Here is a 22,128-nt window from a genome sequence, read left to right as displayed (position 1 = left end):
TAGACACGACCACAACTTAATACAGTTCTTCAAATGTGTGCTCACTAGTTTCAAAGTGAATCTTCATTACAGTGAGCATTTGCAGGGGCCAGAATGAAATTCATTTTCTTGATGGCACTGTCAAAGAACAAATTATCTAGCAGACCAAACTGTGCACATTTGGGCATCTTTCCGCTGCTCCCCAGCTCAGTGATAACATGAAGAGGAATGCTTTTCATTGCCAAACTGATGTTTCATATACAACATGCTCAGGAGCAGTAAGAAAGCGCAGGCAGATATGAATTTTCCTAATTCCTTTATGTAAATGCATGAACAAATAGCCAAAAAAGAGAACACATTTTAAAAAAAGCATTTCTATGAGTCTAGTCAAGGGTCAGAGTACCCAACTTTTAGTAAAAGACAATTGGTGCTTTTCCTTTAAAATATTCATGGTGTCTAATCCAAATCAGACAGGGTTAGAAATAGACTGTGGGAGAAAGAGACCTTTAATAATATGATGCATGAATTTATCCCCATATGATTTCATCTTTCTTTGGTAGCAATCTGCATCCTAATTCTTCACAAAATCATTACCCATCTACTTTCGCATATTTTGTCAGATGTTAGAATTTACTCATTATGCCTCATTAGCTGTCTGTGGAAAACAAACTCTTTTGAAATTCTTTATTGGTAAATTGGTGAAGCTTAAAATATATATGAAATAGCTTCCATGTATTTAGGCTGTCTGGATATAAAAAAATTAGTAACTTAAAGAATATACCACCCATAATGAACTAAGTCCTTGGAATAAGCAGTATATAACTTTTCCCAAAAGACACACCAAGCTTCCATCATTTTTGGTCTTTAGAAAAAAAAAAAAAGGAAGAAGTAGGTACCTGAATTAAAAATATTCTTTCAATACTTATCTATTTTTATGTATATCACAACTTTACTGAACTTCGAAATTTTCTTCTTATACTTAGCTTTCAGAGTCAAAGATTCCAGAAATTAAGCAAATGTGAAAATGAACTCTGTCAGTTTGCTAGAAGCCAGCTCATCAGAAAAAAGCAGGTTTCTAAAATTGTAGAAATTATTATTCGTGTGGCACCCAATTTTTCCCTTCAGCTTCCTGCTATGTAATGTAGCCTCAGTAATTTCTAATTTTTTTTTTTTTTGCAGGGAGGAGCCCAGATATTAGCAATGTTTGACTTATTACCACTTCACAGCTCAGGTCAGCCAGCTCTGCAGAGTCTCTTAACATTTTCTAAGTCACCCACATGTAATTTGAGGAAATCTTGGAATACTTCATATTTGCCTGAGGTCACTAAGACCTTCTGGGGGACAAGTGGTTTCCAAAAGATCCCCAAATTCATACAGTCATGGGGAACAATATTGCATCATGGATACATGCACTAATTTCTGGGTATGTGTATTTGCTTTGGGCTTCCCTATTCTATTTTTTAGAAGTACACGGTTTTCTCAATGATAGTGTTCCATCCTAGGCAGAATCCTTTGAGCATTTAGAACTACACTGTATCTTAGATATTTCTGCAAATAAATTCATTAATAATTAACCATTTGGGTTGTTGCCTTCACATCTGTTTTTCTACAAAACCCCTTATAACCAAAAAAAAGTACTGCCTTTGCTCTAAACTTGTTTCAGCTGAAATTTTTCATGTAATAGGAAATAGCTTAGAGTTAAATTTTCATCAAGAGCTTGCTTGCTTTTTTTTTTTTTTGAATGGCAAAGCAGCATTTCTATTCCACAAGAGACACAGATTATAATGCTTTATCACCAGCATGGTGAGATGTGTCTTTGCTTTAAGTGGCCCCTTTCTATTTTTAGCTTTGCTATCATTTCTAAGAACCCTCTAACGGTAGACACAGTAATCACTAACTGCAAATAAGAGATATGGCTACATCCACACAGGTGCTTGGATTGCTAGGTGCCAACAGGATACTGAGATTTCACTCATTCAAGTAAGTACAACTTTCACTGAAATTGGGAACATGAAATCATTGGGAATTTAGCTACTTCTATTAGGTCAGTATCTTACCAGGGATGCCTCTAACATCAACTTTGCCTGCTGTGCTTAATATCTATAATTCTCATCTTATTTTGTCATCTACCTATGTACAGTTGAGCCTGTTTTTATTACCAAGTGTTCCTCTATATACCCAACTGACAGAAGGCAGCCTGAAAACTTTTGATGACATGATAATAGTAACAGTAACAAAGGACTTCCATTTACTAAGCATTTACTGTGCGTCAGGTATTGCACTTACATTACCTCCCTTGGTAACAGTACTCACAAATACTCCATGGAGTAGTTGCTATCACTATCTTAAAGGGAGGAATTTTGGCAGGACTTAGTAACTGGCTCAAGGTCAAATCCCTACTGCTGGACAAAAGTTATCATCTCCATTTTTTTGTGAAGGTAAGATGCCTGTTAAAGAACCATTGTTTTATTCCTGGTGATTTGGATTAGTTACCTACATTTTTCCCCTCAGTTTTCTCACCTCTGTAATGGGAATAATGAAAAATTGTTGAGGGGAAAATCATAATATTAAGCTAAAATAATAATACTAAGGTAATGATACACTTAGAACATCTAATCCATTGCATATTGTGAGAATTCACTAGATGTTCAGGGACATGTTGCTGCTGCTGCTGGGGATGCTGTTGCTACTGATGACAACGATGATTCCTTTAATTTTTGAGCGATCTTAACCCAGAATCCATGGCTGAGTATGAAAATGCAACTATCCCTTGCATGCCCATGTTGTTTCAATATAGATGTGAGCAATCTGACCAAAATGTGAACACCATGAGTCTTTCCTCCTTCCTTGACTAATTGACCTAGGCTTTTTTGAACAAAGATTTGTTTGTTATACTGTGTGCAAAGCAATTTGCCCATATAAAATTTCATGTAATGCTCAATATGACCCAGTGATATAACTGTTTTCGTTATTCTCTTCACTTTACCAATAAAAAGCAGAAGTTCAAAGTAGTTATGGGCGTGCTTCAAGTGACAGAATATCAAGTGGCAAAGATGCAAATCAGAGCCAGTTTTTGGACTCTGCCCATGAGTTTTTCAGTTCACCACCCTATTTAAATTGTGGAAAATTCACTAGTGCTCTGCTGTCACTGGCTTCATGTTAACTTTTAATTTTAAACTATTTCTGGATGGATGCTCATCCTTCCTTCTGGTTTTTAATGAATTTGTAATGTCATCTTATGAGAATGTTGCTAACCTTTGGCCTCAGGTTCTGATGATTCTTGACAACCTCTTATTCTCTTTCCCCTGTAAAAATTATTCTATCATCACAGGATGTCTGGAAAATTAAAAAAAAAAAAAGTCCCACAATGCCCACTCTTTATCACCAGTTTTGCTTTCCTTTCTCTCCTCTTTCTCTCTGATTTATTCCACAAACATTTATTGACAAACAGGTATGGACAGCATCTGACATGCTAGGCTATGTTAATTGCTGAGAATAAAAAGAAATATTAATTGAATTTCTAAACTTGCTCTCATCTACCTATCAGATACTTCTTTCTATCTCATTTCCATTATAGGACTGATTTTCTCTTTGAATTATTTGAATTGTATTGCCAAAACACTTTGCTAATCCAGTCTAATACAAAACAACCTTTTTACACATATAGCTAGTACAATAATTTTTTCTACCCATCTATCTTAAATAATGAGCACATTCACATGTACACGGTTTACATAGCCTTCCCACTTTTTTTTTTTTAAGATTTTATTTATTTATTCGACAGAGATAGAGACAGCCAGCGAGAGAGGGAACACAAGCAGGGGGAGTGGGAGAGGAAGAAGCAGGCTCATAGCAGAGGAGCCTGATGTGGGGCTCGATCCCAGAACGCCGGGATCACGCCCTGAGCCGAAGGCAGATGCTTAACCGCTGTGCCACCCAGGCGCCCCCTTCCCACTTTTTTTTGCATGGGAGTCCTTATTTAATCTTTTCAAGTTGACTTACATACTGTGTAATCTACTGAATAAAATCAACAATCTCTTTTTAACTAGGTCTCGAGGTCCACACTTCGCCTTTATTCTGTTTAATTTCATTAAAACTAAGTCCATCTATTTCTCATACTCTATGAACTGACTAGCAATTTAATGCCAAAATAGAACCATGGAAATAAATGTTGCATCCCTATATCCACACCAAAGTCAGTCAGGAGTTGGACTTCTTTCCAAACTTTTTTGGTTTAAGTTGTGGTCATAAGGCACTTACCACTCACATGGGGAGAGAAGGTACAACAGTCATGCCAACTCCTTCAAATCTGGGGGTTTTTACTTTTCTCTCATCCTCTTTAAATTCTCATGTACAATTACTGACATTTCTCTATTTTCATCATAAAATTCTCTGATCCAGATCTAGGCCAACTCTTTGGAAATTTGTTGTATTCTAATGATTTCTACAGAAAGATTCTTATTGTAAGATCATACATGCATTCATTCATTCTCCAAGAAGAAACAAGCTCAAAACCAAGGATGAACTTAGAGTGTCCCAAATGTAGACTTGTTTAAAGCCTACAAGACCCAATTTCTATGAGTGAGATTAAAGCTTGCCCATAGTCTTTATAGTGAGGTGTATGGTATGGGCAGGTTTAAGGGTGGTCAGAAAAATCCTCCTTTTAAATTATAAGATCCTTAAGAAAAAAAAATAAAATGATGTATTCTCTTTTGCTAGGCTCTCTAGAAACCATGCAGTCAGTTATATAGGATACTGCTTTCCTCCATTGATTCCTCATTCCAATACTGTGTAGGATGGAGACACTGAAAGTGTTGAACAGTGCATCTTTTAAGTGTAATAACATCAGGAAATTCAATCTGGTTCATAAAAATGGGGGAAAAAGGATCATGACACACATTCTAAGAAATGGCATGTGCTAGAAATGACATAGATTAGTTTTATGAGAAAGGTTCTTGCCTTGGAAAGGGCGGTGTTCAGCATGCATGGCAACATACACTGTCATATATGAAGTATGATACAGCTGAAGCAGCCAACTCTCTCCTTTTACACTACGCCAGACATTTATTTATATACTGCAAGAAATTCTATATTCTACAACTAAAGGACTTTGTAGAAGGCTCAGAGTAGATATATGAACCAACTAACAGATTGAAAATAAGCTGTACAAGGGAAGATGAAAGGATTTGGCTTTATTTGGCCCACAAATGTATACTTCTATTTTCTTATGTCCATTTAGGCTTTCCATATTTCCACTGAGGAAAAACCCATAAAACTGGAAATAGGCTATAGCAGTAGAGCTGTAGGTTAGATAAAAGAAAGAATGTCTGGGTACATGAGATCCTTAAACTGATTCTGATGTGGGGTAGTAAAATCTCTGAATGTTGCTGGTTGAGACAGATTGGTTACGATACCATTTGAATACGAGGATAGCAGACAAGCTCCTTTCTAGCCCTACATTTTTAAGAAACATCAGTTTAAAATTAATTTAATTATTAGCCCATGCATTGATTTTCTTGGCATAAACATGAAATATTAACAAAACTGTCACCAATGAGTTACTCCACTGAAGTGTTTGTTGAAGGCATAAGAAAACTTTTACATCTGAGAAAATTTCATTAGTTAGGTGAATTTGGTTCTTTTCTTAAAACCATGATTCCCCCCCCCAATACTGTACGCAGGTGGCAGCTTTGAGCCTTTCTTGTTTTTTAAAGAGGTACTACAGTCTTGTCCGAAAGTAGCCTTCTACTGGACATATTCATACTTCATCCTGCATAATTATTATTTGAGAGCAAGATGATGTACGTATAAGGATCTCTGAATTATGAAGTGGCATTCCACTGTCATCTCTTCAACTAGCTAGTGGTGTGACCTTGGATAGGTCCCTTTTGAATCATTCCTCAGCTCTCATGTGGCAACCTCAGGACAGTGTTTGAAAAAGTGATCTCTTATGTTCTTTCCTTCCTTGAAATTCTTTTCAGGGATTTTATTAAATCATAATTCAGATAAGCCAGAATTTTATTTTTCACATGCTGAACAATCAATTTTTAATCTTATTTAAAAATTTTAACACATCTTAAATTGTTAGTGAATGGTTAAAATACATCTAGATAACTTATTCTAGCATAGAATCCAATAGTAAGTTAGCTAATACAACAAATGGTCACCTTGTACTGTGTAAAAGTTTAAAATTAAACACTTGATTTCTTATGATTCAACTGTCAAACAGCTCTCATCTTTCATTTATTATGTTTTGTGTTCATCTAACTGATTTGGAAATATACATGAATATCTATTCCCTTCACATACCATTCTACATTGCTTCTATAAAATAATTATTTTCATTTTTAAATCTTCAGAAATATGAATGCAGCAGTATGTTAGGCATTATAAGTCCATTTTATTTCAGTCATTGCTAGATTTCTTTCTTCAAATATTGCACATTTAGACATTTAAGATACCTTAAAGAGATTATAGTCCAGTGGAAATCTAATTTTATGATTTTATGAATTATGAATACATGACTGGTTTTTCATGCGATTGCAGTGATTTCCGGTTGCCTTAAAATAATAATAATACTGAATGTCGCTGTCATTGAGATTTACTTCAATTCCTCAAAAATGTTCACACAAATATGACCTGAGCAGGGAATCCAAGAAAGTTAATACAAACTAAATCCAATTCTAATACTTAAATTTTTGAAAGATTAAAATACTATTTAGGATAGAAATAATTTTTGAAGTTTCATGTGTTCACTTTTTTTTTTTTTAATGAAACCTTTAAGCTGTACATTAGCAGCCTGCACTGTGGTTGAAACTGGTTTGGGGAAATTCTGAGGAGTCCAGTCTTCATATTTTATGTGACACACAGAATAGTCTTTGGAGATTCATTATTAAGAAAAGTCACTCTGGTGCTGTCTACTTTCCCTGTTGGCAAAGGAAGGGGAGATCAAAAGAAATCCTTTACACCTCACACTTTAGTGTGAGGATATGTATTTGTTTTGTATTATGCCATGGAATAGGAAACCTGGTCATATTCATAAAAAAGTTAAGATAAAAAAGGGATTAAAATAAAATCTTAGTTTATGGAGGAAAAGGGTAAAACCTCTCTGGAGCCTATTTTAGAACTGACATTGTGCTAAAACAATTTGACTGGCAGTTTTCTCCTCCCTAAACATTTTCCACTTCTAAATTCCATAGCTTAGCTCCCAAACGTAGGAAACCACCACTGAGTGCAAGACGCTAACATTTCTGTCAAACTTTCTGCCTCCTCCAAGACCGCCTCAAAATACAAAGACAGAGCGTCTTACCTAGACAACAAGCAGCTGAAACGCCCAGGCATGACACTGTTCAACACTCAGGCTAGGAGAGAAGTCCGTCCCCGTGAGTTCCTCCAAAATATAAGTTCACATTTCGTGGCTGAGATCATGGCTCTATTCTAAGCAGTTTTACGCAGAGTGTGATTCTCACGAAAACGCCCTCTGCAGCTGGAGGGAGCCTTGGCTAAAGCCGGAGTCTGTCGAGGCGTTCCTAGTGACTTCTGTCCACTCAATTCAGACTGATGTCTTGCGAAAGGGGCCTCCACAAGCAGGCCCAGATTGCCTGGGAAGCATTTCCTGCCTCTGAGTAGTGCATGTGAGAAAGAGTGCACGAAGCAGAGGGAGGGGGGCAGAGCAGAGCCCGCCTGGGCGATTTAGGAGTTCTGATTTTACACAGAACCCAAGGGAGTTTGTCAAAGCTCTCGAGGTGATTAGCTGAAGAGTCATAAAGTCGTAGAGCTTTCTCTATCCCACACTGCTGATGAATTCAAAAAAAAAAGAAAGAAAGAAAGAAAAGAAAAGAAAGGAAAGAAAACAGTTTTCTCCCTCCTCTACAGCTTTCCCACTCTATTACATGTATACGCACAACATCATCAAAATACCTTTGTCGTTCTCCTTTCAAAAGATCTCTTATGAAAGCAAGATGAATTTAGAGTTTTAAAACTGTCATCCCCTAAATAGGAAAACTTTTTTTGTTTTTTTTTTTACACTACTTACAATTTAAAATGCTGCAGCCCTATATCCTGTACCTGAGAGGATCTGTGAGTAAAATCCCAAGAAGCCAGTAAATAGAATGTGGTCTTCAAATCTCTCCAATCCCAGGAATCCTTCACAGAATTAAAGTAGGTCGTGTCATGGCACATGCAGCGTTACCTCCAGGCAGAATCCTCCAGTCACACAAACGCAGTGCTGGGAAAGCCGAAGACAGACTCCATCTTGATCCTATTACAGTCTTGCTGACATTAACCACTTGCAACGTCTTCCATCTAGCATGACAGGGTCCCTGAATCACATCTCCAAAGCAGCTCACGGTATCTGCATCCTTTGTCCGACACAAATTTTGTGAACTATCATCTGTTTATCTTTTCTGCTTTCTTGTGCCTCCACTGAATGACTTCCTCCGAGCTGCTCCAGGCTGGGAACTTGGACTACCATTTGGTTTTGATTAAAACCAGACAGCCAACTCTGGAGAATTTAGGGAATAAGCTAATGGAAACTGCAAGTATGGCTTTAATTAGTGCATCAATTAATAATAGATGTTAGCTTGTCTTATAATAAGATGACACAAATATCAACACAGAGGAAGCCCAAGTCCTTTCAGGAAAGAAGTTATACCAATTCTCATTCCTTTATGACCCAGAATTCTCCTTAGGGAAAGTGGAAGGAAAGAAGAGGGATGTGGCCTTGGGACATCCAGGTTGTGGAGAGGCCAGCGGAGCAGCTTTGTTGTTTATACCAGAGAAACAGGAAACAGTATCTCTGAGTTTAATTATCTTGCTTGGGTGAAATTGTTCTGTAATGTCTCCCTTCTACTTTATTTACAATCAATGGATTCTCTTGCTATTTATGACTTAAGCATTTTTTTTTCTGTGACTGGCGATTAGATTAATCTGATTATTGGGTATGTGCAGCTTACAAATTCCTAGGGATTTCCCATAATGGGAGTTACAAGAACAATTCTAATTTCAATATGACAAATGAGTAACACAGAGAGAGCTGCAAGAAATACGAAATTTTTTAGCCCTAAGATCCACTCTGTACATCTCTGACATTGTAAGCAGTTTGCATTGTTCGCTTTTATTTTCAGTTGGGTTTAGTTTTTATAAAGACTGACAGATACCTGGATATCACAATGGCCATCTTTTTAGTATCCCCAGAGAATACTGGGTAGATGGTAACTCAAAGGAGTGTGATATGATAGCTGCTATTTCTTTTCTTATTGGATCATTAAAATCTTTCAAAATTAATGCAAAGCATGGACTACGAGAGGATAGGAAATGGCAAGATTAACCTATTGTATGTGAATTTGAAGACGAGAAGCATTCAAACCAAAACGCGGGCAGAAGCAAGTTTTAAAAGTTTATATCAAAACATCTCTGATTAACAAATGAGCGCTTAGATTCCTTTAACTTAAACTTCAAACATACGGCAAGAAGGAAGTCCATACCCTCCTAAATCCTTTAAAGAGCTACTATATTCATATTGATTGAAAATACTTCCACTGAAACCATGCCCAGTTAATCTTCCCAATAATCTTTGCATGTGCTCTTATTTTTACTTTAAAAATTAAGTGCTAGAAGTTTGTGGAATTATTTTTCTCAATCACATGAGGGCAAGTGGGGGACCAGGTCCACACCAGAACTCAGATTTTCTAACTCTTGATTTTGTGTCTTCTCCCCTCCCTCCGAGAGTTCGACTGCTTCACTTGACTCACAATTGCTGTGCGAAATTGGGAAGACTTCTTCAACTTTCCGAGTTTCAGATTCCCCTTTAAAAATAGGGACAACTCCACATAACTCACAGATTGGAACGCAGATTAGCTTTATATACACATATATTTATAAATTTATATTTATTTCCCTTAGGAAAACACTGGAGCAGAATGGAATGAGAACTGATGTAATTTCTTTCCTAAAATAACTTGTTTATCTCTCTCTCTATCTCTGCCCCTAGTCCTCTGGTCTTCTTGTAGATAGTAAGTGCTCAATAAATATTAGCTCACTGCTAATTCTCCTTAGCTAGATTCTCCTCATGAGTACTGTAATCTCTCCTTATACAATCTAGCCTTGTTCCTATTTATATTGGCCTGAAGTAACAACAAACCCTATTCACATACATTTATAAATGCCTTTGTAAATATCTAGACACTCTTAATACTAATTTTCTCCTTAATGTTCTCTTCTCTAAACAAATAAGACTTCATGCTTTATTCTATTATTAGAAAGATAACTTCCCAAATCTTTAATCACTCTTACTTATTTTTCATCCTTCAGTTGCCTGACTCCAAAAAATCTCAGTACTTGTATTCTCATAAAGACTTTACCAAATATGAGTATGGAGATAAATAATGAGATAATTTCCTAAATATTTAACATGGTGTCAGGCACATAGAAGGGCTCCAAAGTATTTGTTCCCTTCTCCTTTCTACATGTAAATCTAAATACATCACTCCCTTAAATGTTTGCTTTTTACTCTATGCTAGATAAACTAATAAAATATGGCATAGAGGCAGTTAGAAAGCTGAAAGTAGAGTATCAAGATAGGAGTCTGGTTCCAAAACTAACAACCATGAGGACCCCATGCAAGTTACTTAAGCTGTGTAAGCCTCAGTTTTAGCCTCTGGATCTAAGGATTTTTGAAAATTAGGGATGAAAGTCCATGTAGAGCCATTAGACATTATCGCTGGTGTAGTATTCATTTTTAACTAGAATTATTTTTACCATTTAAATATTGTCCTTTCTCATCCTTACATTGTTCTGTGAAAATTTTTAAAAAAATCTATAGATCTTTTGAACTCTGAGACCAATGTATGCATTTGGAACAGTTTTATTGGTGGAGAAATTATGTATTTTTTTTTTAATAGGAAAGAATAGCAGAATAAGGCTTAGAAGTTATTGTGAAGATCAACTTTCTTCCCAGGTACTATGATCCAAATAATACACATTGGCTGTGACAGACTGGCCAATTCCCAGTCTTCAGGAAATCTGTCCCTGGATTTCTTCTACAGGATTGCTCAAGGACTCTCATGCAGTCCAACAGCCCCTACGCTGTGCAAAGGGAGATCTATTCTGTGGAAAGACTGCTTTACTCTTTGTAAGTCGAGTAGCAAACATCATTAGTTCAGCACCCACATTTAACATTTGTGATATTGTGAGTGCAAGTAGGCTTTGATTCTTTCCATTTGTAGGAAAAAATAGCATCATTAGAATGATGAACTTGTAATTAACATACATAGAGAGAGAATGGGTGTCTTTACAGCACTCCAGAAGTACCCACACATGTACACTTAGTGTAAGAAATGTAGGAGCATTTTGTCCATGAGAATTAATCCTCTAAAAATCCGTATTTCACGACTTTGCCTGCAGCTTATTGGAGTTACCACATGTATGTCAAAGCAATAAAAACAGAATATATTTGACAGGATTTCTAGTTTATTTTTAAAGTATTTTTTACATGTATTTTCTTCCAATAGGTTCATTTTGATACACATACACCCACTTAGGAAAAAAAATAGTTTTGTAGTTTGCATATAATAATATTCGTGTACATTATTCGTTTTTTTAAAATCCATTTTGTCAAACTTCTGATACTCCACTTTCATTAAACATTTAGTATCCATCCAGAAGTATTTATTAAAGGAACACAATTAAGTTTGATGATAAACTAACAAAAGGAGCAAAGTCATATAAATGCTCCAAATCTAATTGTACCTGTTTCTTGGGTTATTGTGTTCATTGCTTCCCTTCATTGAAAATTATTACAAGCAAGAATAACTATAAAGTATCTTGATAAATTTCCAATAGTTTGGAAAACAATCTTAGCAAGTATGTTTTTTTTAAGATTCTATTTATTTATTTGACATAGAGAGAGAGCGAGAGCACAAGCATGGGGAGCAGCAGGCAGAGGGAGAAGCAGGCTCCCCGCTGAGCAAGGAGCCCAATGTGGGGCTTGATCCCAGGACACTGGGATCATGACTTGAGCCAAAGGCAGACACTTAACCAACTGAGCCACCCAGGCACCCCCTCAATCTTGGCAAGTATTAAAAAATTATAATTGGCTCAAGCATAATAGTATATATGGTTTTGGAAACTGATAATTCTCCTTGCCTGTCCAGCAGGGCCAGGATACTCGCAGAAGCATGAAGATGCCAAGCCACACCTGACTTGTTTCAGAAAGGTCTGGGTGTGCCCGGCCAGGAGAGGCTGAGGCTCTATGTCACACAAGGACTTTGTTCTCTATGAAAACTTAATATCACCATGCAGCACATCTCAGCATCCTTGCTAAGCATTATGTTAACATTCTCCAAAATTCTCATTTCATGGCTAAAAATGTCCCTGTAACTTCATTCTATTAAAAAAAAAAATGTTCCCTCTTCACCTTCGGCTTAGAGCTTACACTCTCTCTAGCTTCTCCCACAGAAATGTGTGAGGCCAGAGGAACAGAATGAGGCCACATGTTGCCTCTTACATGCTCTGTTCACCTGGGAAAGAGGTGAAACTGCCTTTGTCCAGGTTCCTTCTCCTCAATAAAATATGATCCAGTTAAATCTCTATCCTTTGAGAGTCATTCGACCTCATCGTTTACCCCATTCTCTATTCTACAGTACAGGCCACATTCTCGGCCCACCAGTGTCGGGAGGCAGGGAGGTCATGAAGTGGTTACAAAAGCTTGTATCCTTGAAAGGATATCTGTTCCATTCCTATTAAAATATAAATATACTTTTTTATATTTTCCCCTTAAAAGAGAACCATTTGAGAGCTTCAGCATACACAACAAGGAAATATACTTAATATCCATCCACACATTTAATATTTAATTGCATTTCTTATATTCATGGTACTGTTCCGTACTTGGGATTCATCATTAAAAACAACCAACCCCCCCCCCAAATGAAAGAACTTTGCCGTCAAGGAGCTTAAATGGGAGGTAGGAGGCTGGTGATCAACAAAAAACATAATAAATAAGTAAATTATATAGTATATGGCTAATTACTAGGGAGAGCAGAAGATGTAGAGCATGATAAAGAATATGGGGAGTGAGGGTTGAGAGATAATTGCGTTACAGGATTAAATAAGAGGTATCAGGGCAGGTCTCACCGAGGGACTCTTTAGTAAAGATTTTTAAATGATGAGGGAGATGGCTACACAGGTATCTGGGGGTCACAGATTTTCAGGCAGAATAGACAGGTCCCAAGGAAGACTATGCCTGGCCATTTCCAAAAATAGCAAGGAGCCTGGAATGAAGGAGAAAGCTAGAAGATGCCCTCTAGGAGGGAAGGAGGAACAGGTTAGGTAGTGTCTTGTAATGACTTTGACTTTGACTGACTGAAAAGTGGAGTCCTTGTCAGGTTTTGAGCAAAGGAGTGGTAAGGTCTCCTCTACATTTTAATATGGTTACTCTAGCTGCTGGAGGCCAGTTAGGAGGTCACTATGGTAATCTAGGTGAGAGGCACGGATGGTGGCTCAAATGGAGGTGAGAAAGGTCAGGTGTAAAATTTTTCTTTGGTATTTAGTGCCAAGAGTGTTTCCTGAAGAATTAAATTTGCTACACGAGAAGAAAAGAGATGGAAAAGCTTCTTGAGCAATTCAAGGGTGGAGTTGCCATCATCTGAATAAGAGAAGGCAGAAGGCTAGCAGTAGAGCAAATTTTGCATCCTATCAAGCAGAATTGTAGTTTTAGACATATTACAGCTGAGACGTCTACCAAACATTTCTAATAGAAATGTCAAGGAAGCAATTGGGTATATGAATTTTAGTTTAGAAAAGAGGTCTAGCTGGAGAAATAAATTCACAACCCTTGAACATATAGTTGGAATTTAAAGCAAAAGACTGAGATTCCTAACAGGGAATATAAATAAACAAACAAGAGAAAGAACTAATTAACCATCACATTTAACAATGTAGAAGTCACCACTGATAATGACAGGTATGAGCTCAGAGAATCATATGGACAAAAGCCTAATTTTGTGCATGCGCACATGCACAAGGGCACGAGTAGGGGCAGAGGCAGAGGGAGAGGGACAAGCAGACTCCCTGCTGAGTGGGGAGCCCAAGGGCGCAGGGCTCGATCCCAGGGTGCTGGGATCATGATCTGAGCCAAAGGCAGATGCTTAACTGGCTGAGCCACCCAGGCACCCCAATTAGCATGTTTTAAAAGAGAATTTGAGGAAAGGAACTGGAGATACAAGTAGAGTCAACGTTTTTGAAGTTTCCCTGCAAAGGGGTGCAAACAAATGGCAGGGTAACGGTGAGGGGCCATGAGAAGCTTCCTTTAGGATGCGAAAATTAATAAGATGCTTGCAATTATTTTTTCCATCAGTATGCTATCTTCCCAAGGAGGGGGAAGATGATGATGAGTAGAGTGGAGAAATACTGGAGTGGACTTTTGAATAGGGGAGAGAATTTTGGATCTAAGTGCACAGAGACTGATTTTATAGGTGAGGGTGATACAGGTGGAAACGTTAGAGGCTGTTCAATATGATTCAGTTAGTCATTCGGCATACCCCAGGGAGCAACTATTATGGTTTTCACTATTATACAAATTAAAATTATTTTTTTTGGTCTTAGTCACCTAAAAATTATACCCATAAGAGATAGTTGCCTCACAGGTGGTAGCTGAGGAGCAAAAACCATGAAAACTTCGTAACTATGCTTGCCTGTGTGATTGTATAATCCCACCTCCTGCATTTCTCTGATGGAACCTGGTCCAAGCACGGGCAGGAGAACTTTTCCACCTGGCATGTGCAATCCAGTTCCAATCCTGAAAGCTGCAAACAAACATCCTGCTTTTGTGTCTCATCTTCAGAGACTGTATTTCTGCTGTTGTTTTCCAGTGCTGAGCCCTTCTGCTAATTTCTTCATCTCTATTTCTCAATCAATCTCTCAATTCTTCTAGATTTTTGTTGTTTTTGGCATTTCTCCTGTGTTTCTTTCTTATCTTTATTGAGATATAATGAACACACAATAAACCCTGCATATTTAAAGTCTACAAATTGATTGATTTTGACAAATGCACATGCTTGTGATACCGTCACCACCACTGACATAAAGAACACATCGTATCCATCACCTTCAAGTTTCCTTGTGCCGTCTGTCATCCCTTCCTTTTGCTCCTTGCTCCCCCTCTAGCACCAACCAACCACTGATCTGCTTTCTGTCACTGCAGGTAGTTTAAATTGTCTAGATATTTATTTACATGAAATCATATGTATGGACTTTCTTCTGGATTCCTCACTTGGCATAATTAATTATATGAGATCCATCCGTGCTGTTGCATGTATCCATGGTCCATTCCTTTTCATGGCTGAGTAGTATTTCATTGTAAGGATATATCAGTCACATTTTATCCTTTCATCTGATAATGCACATTTGGCACAGTATCATTGGGGCAAAGTTATTTGACTATTACAAATAAAACTGCTAGGAATATTCATGTACAGTCTTCATATTCATGTATTCTTTCATTTCCTTGGATAAATGCCTAGGAGTGAATGGTAGATTCATTTGATAGGCAGATTTTTAACTTCTTTTAGGAACTGCCAAACTGTTTTCTAAGGTAGATGTTCCATTTTATATTTCCATCACAAGTTTCTGAGAACTTCTGTTTTTCCACATGCATGCTGATACTTGCTATGATTCATTTCTTTAATTTTAGTCACTCTTATAGAAGCATAGTTGTATCTCTTAAGCATTTTCCTAATGATTAATGATGCTGAGTATCTTTTCCTATGCTTATTTATCATCAGTATACCCTTAGTGAAATGTTTGTTCAAATATTTTGTCCATTAAAAAAATTTGGTTTGTTGATTTCCTTATTACTGAGTTGTGAGAGATCTCTGTATATTCTGCATACAAGTCCTTTATCAGGTAATTGAAAATATTTTCTAGCTTGTCTTCCATTTTTTTTTTAAGATTTTATTTACTTATTTGACAGAGATAGAGACAGCCAGCGAGAGAGGGAACACAAGCAGGGGGAATGGGAGAGGAAGAAGCAGGCTCATAGCGGAGGAGCCTGATGTGGGGCTCCATCCCAGAACACTGGGATCACGCCCTGAGCCGAAGGCAGATGCTTAACGACTCCGCCACCCAGGCGCCCCTTGTCTTTCATTTTTAACAGTGCTTTTTTGGGGAGTAAAAGTTTTTAATTTTGATAAATTAAAAAGTTATCAGTTTTTTCCTTTTATGGATTGTGCTTCTGGTCTTATGGTAAAGAAATTAGGTTTCCTAAGACCACAAAGATTTTCTTCCATATTTTGTGCTATAAGTTTTATAATTTTAGATCTTATATTTAGGTTCTTTGATATATTTAAAGTTAATTTCTTTATATGATGAAAGTATGCATCAAAGGTGTTGTCTTTTTTTAAATATGGATATCCAATTATCCTAGCACCATTTGTGATAATCCTTTTCCAAAGAATTGTCTTTGTCCCTTTAACAAGAATCAATTGACCAAAAAGCGTGGTTCTATTTCTAAACTCCCATTGATCTATTTGTGTCTTTCATAATACCACACTGTATTGATTATCGTAGCTTTACAGTAAGTTTCGAGATCAAGTATGGTAAATATTCATAGTTTGTTCTTTTTCAAAGTTGTTTTGGATAATCTAGACCATTACATCTCCACACACATTTTAGAAGCAGCTTTTTCTTTTCTAAAAAAAAAAAAAAAAAGCCCGTTGGGATCTTAATCAATTTGGTATTTAGATCAAATGAGAAACAATTAACATCTTAATAATATTGAATCTTCTGTTCCATGAACACAATGTATCTCAAATTTTATTTAGGTTTTTAATTCCTCTTGTTGTGTTTTATACTTTTCTAATAGTCCTGCACATTTTTGTCAGATTTATCTATAAATATTTCATATTTTGATGCTACTGTAAATGATGTTTTTAAAAATTTCCATTTCTAATTGTTTATTACTGTTTAGAACACAATTTATTTTTTTACAATGACTAGTATCCTGCAAACTTGTAAAACTCACTTGCTAGTTCTAGTAGCTTTTTGAAGATTGCTAAGATTTTCTGCCTAATTGCTTATGTTGTATGCAAATAAGGAAGTTTTGCATGTTCTTTTCCAATCTGAATATTTTTTATTTCTTTTTTGTTTTTGTTGCTTTATTCCATGGGTTAGACTCTGCATTACAATGCTGAATAACATTGGTGAAGTGGACATTCCTGCCTTTTTTTGGATCTAAGGGAAAAAGCATTTGGTCTATTACCATTAATTATGATTTTTTTTGTAGATGCCTCTATCAGATTAAGGAAGCTCTCTCTATTCCAGTGGTTCTCAACTGGAAGTAATGTTATTCCTCAGGGATATTTGGAGATGTTTGGAAATATTTTTGGTCATCACAACTGGGGCAGAGTGGTGGGCTCCTGGCTGCAAAACATATTGCAATGCACAAGATAGTTTCCCACACAACAAATAATTATCTGACTCAAAATGTCAACGATGTTGAGGTTGAGAAATCCAGACCTGCTCTATATCTAGTTTGCTGGGAGTATGTTTTTTTTTTTTTTAAGATTTTATTTATTTATGCGACAGAGATAGAGACAGCCAGCGAGAGGGGGAACACAAGCAGGGGGAGTGGGAGAGAGAAGCAGGCTCATAGCGGAAGGAGCCTGATATGGGGCTCGATCCCATAACGCCGGGATCACACCCTGAGCCGAAGGCAGACGCTTAACCGCCGTGCCACCCAGGCGCCCCGGGAGTATGTTTTTTTTTTTAATCAGGAAAGGATATTGGGATGCCCCCACCCAATGTTTTATGAGTAAGACTTTTCTTTAAAGTGTGTATAAAGTTTTTCTTTTTTAGTCTGTTAATAATGGCACATTTTGACTGATTTTCAAATGTTAAACAAAACTTGGAATCTTGTATTCCCAGGATACTTTGTCATAATGTATAATTATCTTGTATATGATATATATTTCATACGATGTATTATCTTTTAAACATTATTGAATTGAATTTGCAAAATTTCTGTTAAGAATTTTTGCATCCTATGTTCCAAAGAAATAGTGGTTTGTTCTCTTCTTGCTATCTTTGCTATTGATTTCTAATTTAATTTCATTATGGTTGGAAAACATACTATGGATAATTTGAATTTTTGAATTTATTGAAATTTCTTTTATGGCTAAACATATAGCCCATTTCGACAAATACCTTAAAAAAGAATGTGTATTATTTTTTTCTTATAATGTTTTCATAGATGAAATAACTGATCAAGGTCCAGAGAATTGAAAAATGTTCACCACTATCTTCCAAGAAGGAAGAAATAGCACCTATTCTATATAAACTAGAGGCATATCTTTAGATAGCCCTTAGTTCCAATGGATTCCCACTGAGCAACCTAATTATTTACTGGAACAGAGGTTACCCTACTCTTGGAATTTTTAAGTATTATCCAGTTTAAACTCTTCATACCAGTAGGATGATCATTTATATTCAAAATGAATATAAACTAGATATTAGTCAAATGTTTGACAATTAAATTCAGCCATTTTTTAAGTATAAGCATAACAGTACATATGTCTACATGGGCATCCAATAATAATCATTATTTTGACTATAAATTTTCAGCCTTGATAGGAGTGGCATGTTAACCAATAAAAATAAAGAACACAATTAGAACTGCCTTTTACTGAAACGACATAAATGATTCTTTCTTAAACTCTCAAAAACTTTTGAAATTCTATTCAAGAGCCAATAGGACATATACACATTTATATAGTATCGCTTCTATATCCTGGTCTTAATTATTTTCTTGGATAAAACAACACATAACAGTGTTGTTTTTTCATGAATTTCAATGATGAGGTTTCCATTTAGTATGAAAAATGAAAACTTGAAACAGTCTTTAAAAATTAAAGCTTTTGTGAAATCACATTATCTCATTTTAAGTTGGAGAAAAGTATGTTGGGCAGAATGTAGCAAAATCTTTGCCAAAATTCAAATGTTAGAAACACAGTTTGAAAGAGTTTTTAAACATGTGTCATAATAGGTTTCTTCTATCCTTATGTTGGAAGGTTGAATTTCACTACTAAAATAATCCTATTGTGGAATAAAATATAGGAGAGTTTCCTCTACTTATATTAGTTATTCATGGGCCAAAGTAGAGTGTCGATTATGGCTGCCAAGTTCCTATGTAGACAAATGAATCACAGGAACACAGTAGCTATTTTATTTGGGGTCTTGCTGAGCTGCAAGATTTTTAACGAGTTAAAATAATATTTTGGGTTTTGAGTAGAAAGTGTGAACTATCAAAAACACAGACATTTGACTTTAAAGTTTAGGACAAAAACAACTCCACATGCAAAGTCATTTTGAGCAACAGACTTACTGAACCTGGAGATAGAATCCCCTGAGTGATGGTCTCTCTGTTTCTTTTGGGCTCTGTGTCAGTGAAGCCAGTCTGATGGTGCTGTAACTCTTGAGAAAAAATCATGCTATTCCTATCATGTATGCCCCCAAATTTGCAAGTAAGAAAAATTGTTTTAGCTTTTGTCTGAATAGACATGAAGAGATGATTATTTGCTTCTCTTAGCTGGGAAGACAGTAATAATGATAATTATAGCTTAACACCAAGAAGATAGAAACTACAGATAGTGCAAGATATGTAAGCAAATAAGTGAATTAGAAGAAATATTTTTCTTCAAGTGGGCCAAGTAGTTTTGTTAGCATTAATCTATTTTTTTCCCAAATGTTGATTAGAGTAAAGATGATCAATTAAACACAACAAATGTTTTTGAACACCTATAGCAAGATTCAGTATTGTTAAGATTTTGAAGATAATTGTGACCACTTAAAAATAATTTTACCAATTATTTTATAATCTGATATTTATATAAATATGTAGACATGCATGGTACCCTATAATCATTTGGTACTGTTTTATTTTCCATTTTAAGTAAACGTCGTCTTAAAATTTCACTCCAAATCTTTGTTTTTCTAAGGCCTAACTCTAATGTCTGCTTTTCTGTAAATGTCTTCCCAGATGATCCAAAAATTATACTTAGTTACTCTCTTTTCTGTTTTCTCTTAACGCTTTATTTATACTTCTATTTAGACATGCCTCTTGTTTGGGGACTATTGTAAAGGAGAATTGTGAGAGGAGTACCCTTGAATACTCAAATGTAGGAAAGCCATTCCCTGCAACAGGGAGAATTATTTCAGGGAAAAAGAAGGCAAACAGATAAGAATAAAGGGAACATCTATCCTTCCAGAAAGATGAAACAACTAAATCCTGTAAATCAATGGGGATGTCACTGCCAGAGTCCTAGTTTTTCCTGTATTGTAAATATATGTTACTGGCCTGCATCCTAAATTGAATCCCATCTGACTCTCCTACTGTGAGTACAAGGCCATGTCTTATTCATGGTTCTGTTCCTAACACCACAAAGTTAAAGCTAGGGAAAGAAGGGATGGAAGGCTATCAGGGAATTAAATTTGAGCATTAGTTTAATTAAATCCTTTTCTTCTGCCATACATTGGAAGGAATAGGAATTTTGATTAGTGTAGATGGTGGAGGAGGTGGGGTCAGGGGAGACGCTGGGGTAATTTAGAACAAGGGGCACATCTGTGCACAGAGGGCCTGAGCATTTGTTCTGTACTTCGGGAAACTGGAAGGAAACATCATGGCGTCTGAGGGAAGGAAGGCAAAGTCAAAAGATGGGGGCAGTTTTGCAACTTTATTTGAACTTGACCAATGTCTTATTTTTCTTTTCTCATATCATGTTTATATGCTTTCTCTAAGTGCTCTGTGTTTACCTACCAACTGCGGGTGTCATAAAGCTAATACGTTCATTTCTTAAGAAAAATGGAATTACAAGAAGCTAGAGAAAGAAACTCGCCTACTGCTGAGTTTTAAAAATTCCTTGAAATGCAAACCACAACGGAAATACCTAATTGCTTCTCTAAGAGATGGTGGAAATTGGTAGGACAAGATACTCAGTTTCAGGTTTTTGCTTTCATTCTCTGAACACATTTCTGTGTTTCTTGGCTGTGTGTGTGTGTGTGTGTGTGTGTGTGTGTGTGTGTGTGTGTGTGTGTGTTTCCAGAAACATGTAGCACATACTTCAGCCAGACCACATGTCTATGAGTCAATATTTCAGCCTGCATTTGTCTTAAACCGTGAAGCTCTGGGTGTAACCTAACAGAACCTGGCAGGTTGTCTGAACACTTCTTTCACCACTTGACCCAAAATATAGTAAATCAGATGACATCTTGTTCCAATTTTACATTAGTACTCATATTTTAATAAGGAAAAGAAGAGTGTGTTCTATCAAGATTTTTGAATACAAACAAAATCTAGTTTCAGATCCAACCTATTACAGAATTTAATGTTGGAATCACCAAATGTAGTTTGCCTAAAAAAAACCCCCAACAAACTAGATATGTACATATTTTGGCATTTGCTATGGATTAAACTTTGTCCCCATCCTGCCCAACCTCCAAATTCATATGTTGGAGTCCTGACCCCTAATGTGATGGTATTTGGAGATGGAGCCTTTTGGACAAAATTAGGTTTAGAGGAGGCCACAAAGGTGGGGCTCTTCATGGGCATAATGATGGGATTGGTGCCCTTATAAGAAAAGGAAGAGACACCAGAGCTCTCTCTCTGCCATGCGAGGACACAGGCATACAGGTGGTCATTTGTACACCAGAAACAGGATGCTAACCTGCACCAAACCATCCGTCACTTTGATCTTGGACTTCTCAGCCTCCAGAACCGTGAGAAATAAAAGTCTGTTGTTTAAGCCTATTAGTCTATGGTATTTTGTTATAGCAGCCCAAGAAGACTAACACAGCATTTTATAAGTTTGAGATGTACATTTAGCTGCATTTAAGGTAAGACTTGATACTATAAATGCAATATCTAGTATTTTTATTATTATTGTTAGTAGTGGTGGTGGAGGTGGTGGTAATGGTAATATTAATAATAATGGTTGGACTTTAATGAACTATAACCTCTCTTTTGCTAAAATCCCAGGGAGAAAGTCAGTTAAGATGTGGATGAAATTTTATCCTTTCTTCTAAATAATTATTTGTGCTATATATAGTGAGCACAGGAACCATTCTCACCCCTGCTATCTCTAAGTAAGATAAATCAAA

General features: G+C 36.4%; 1 protein-coding gene across 2 annotated transcripts in view; it reads right to left on the bottom strand.

Moving 5' to 3' along the window:
- Positions 1-8,452, bottom strand: part of LOC117795039 (rho GTPase-activating protein 7-like) — a 124,036-nt gene extending 115,584 nt beyond the window's left edge. Inside the window, exon 1 of one of the 2 annotated variants that reach the window (XM_034647681.1) lies at positions 8,015-8,452. The gene's annotated coding sequence lies outside the window, so the exon portion shown is untranslated. Of the gene's footprint in view, positions 1-7,288; positions 7,711-8,014 lie in introns of those variants that run through there. The other variant, XM_034647680.1, reaches the window with a different exon arrangement.
- Between the last annotated feature and the right edge of the window lie 13,676 nt (positions 8,453-22,128).

Source organism: Ailuropoda melanoleuca, chromosome 18, assembly GCF_002007445.2.
Source record: "Ailuropoda melanoleuca isolate Jingjing chromosome 18, ASM200744v2, whole genome shotgun sequence".
In the NCBI taxonomy this organism is placed as follows: Eukaryota; Metazoa; Chordata; class Mammalia; order Carnivora; family Ursidae; genus Ailuropoda; species Ailuropoda melanoleuca.
This window is presented reverse-complemented; position numbering and strand designations above follow the sequence as displayed.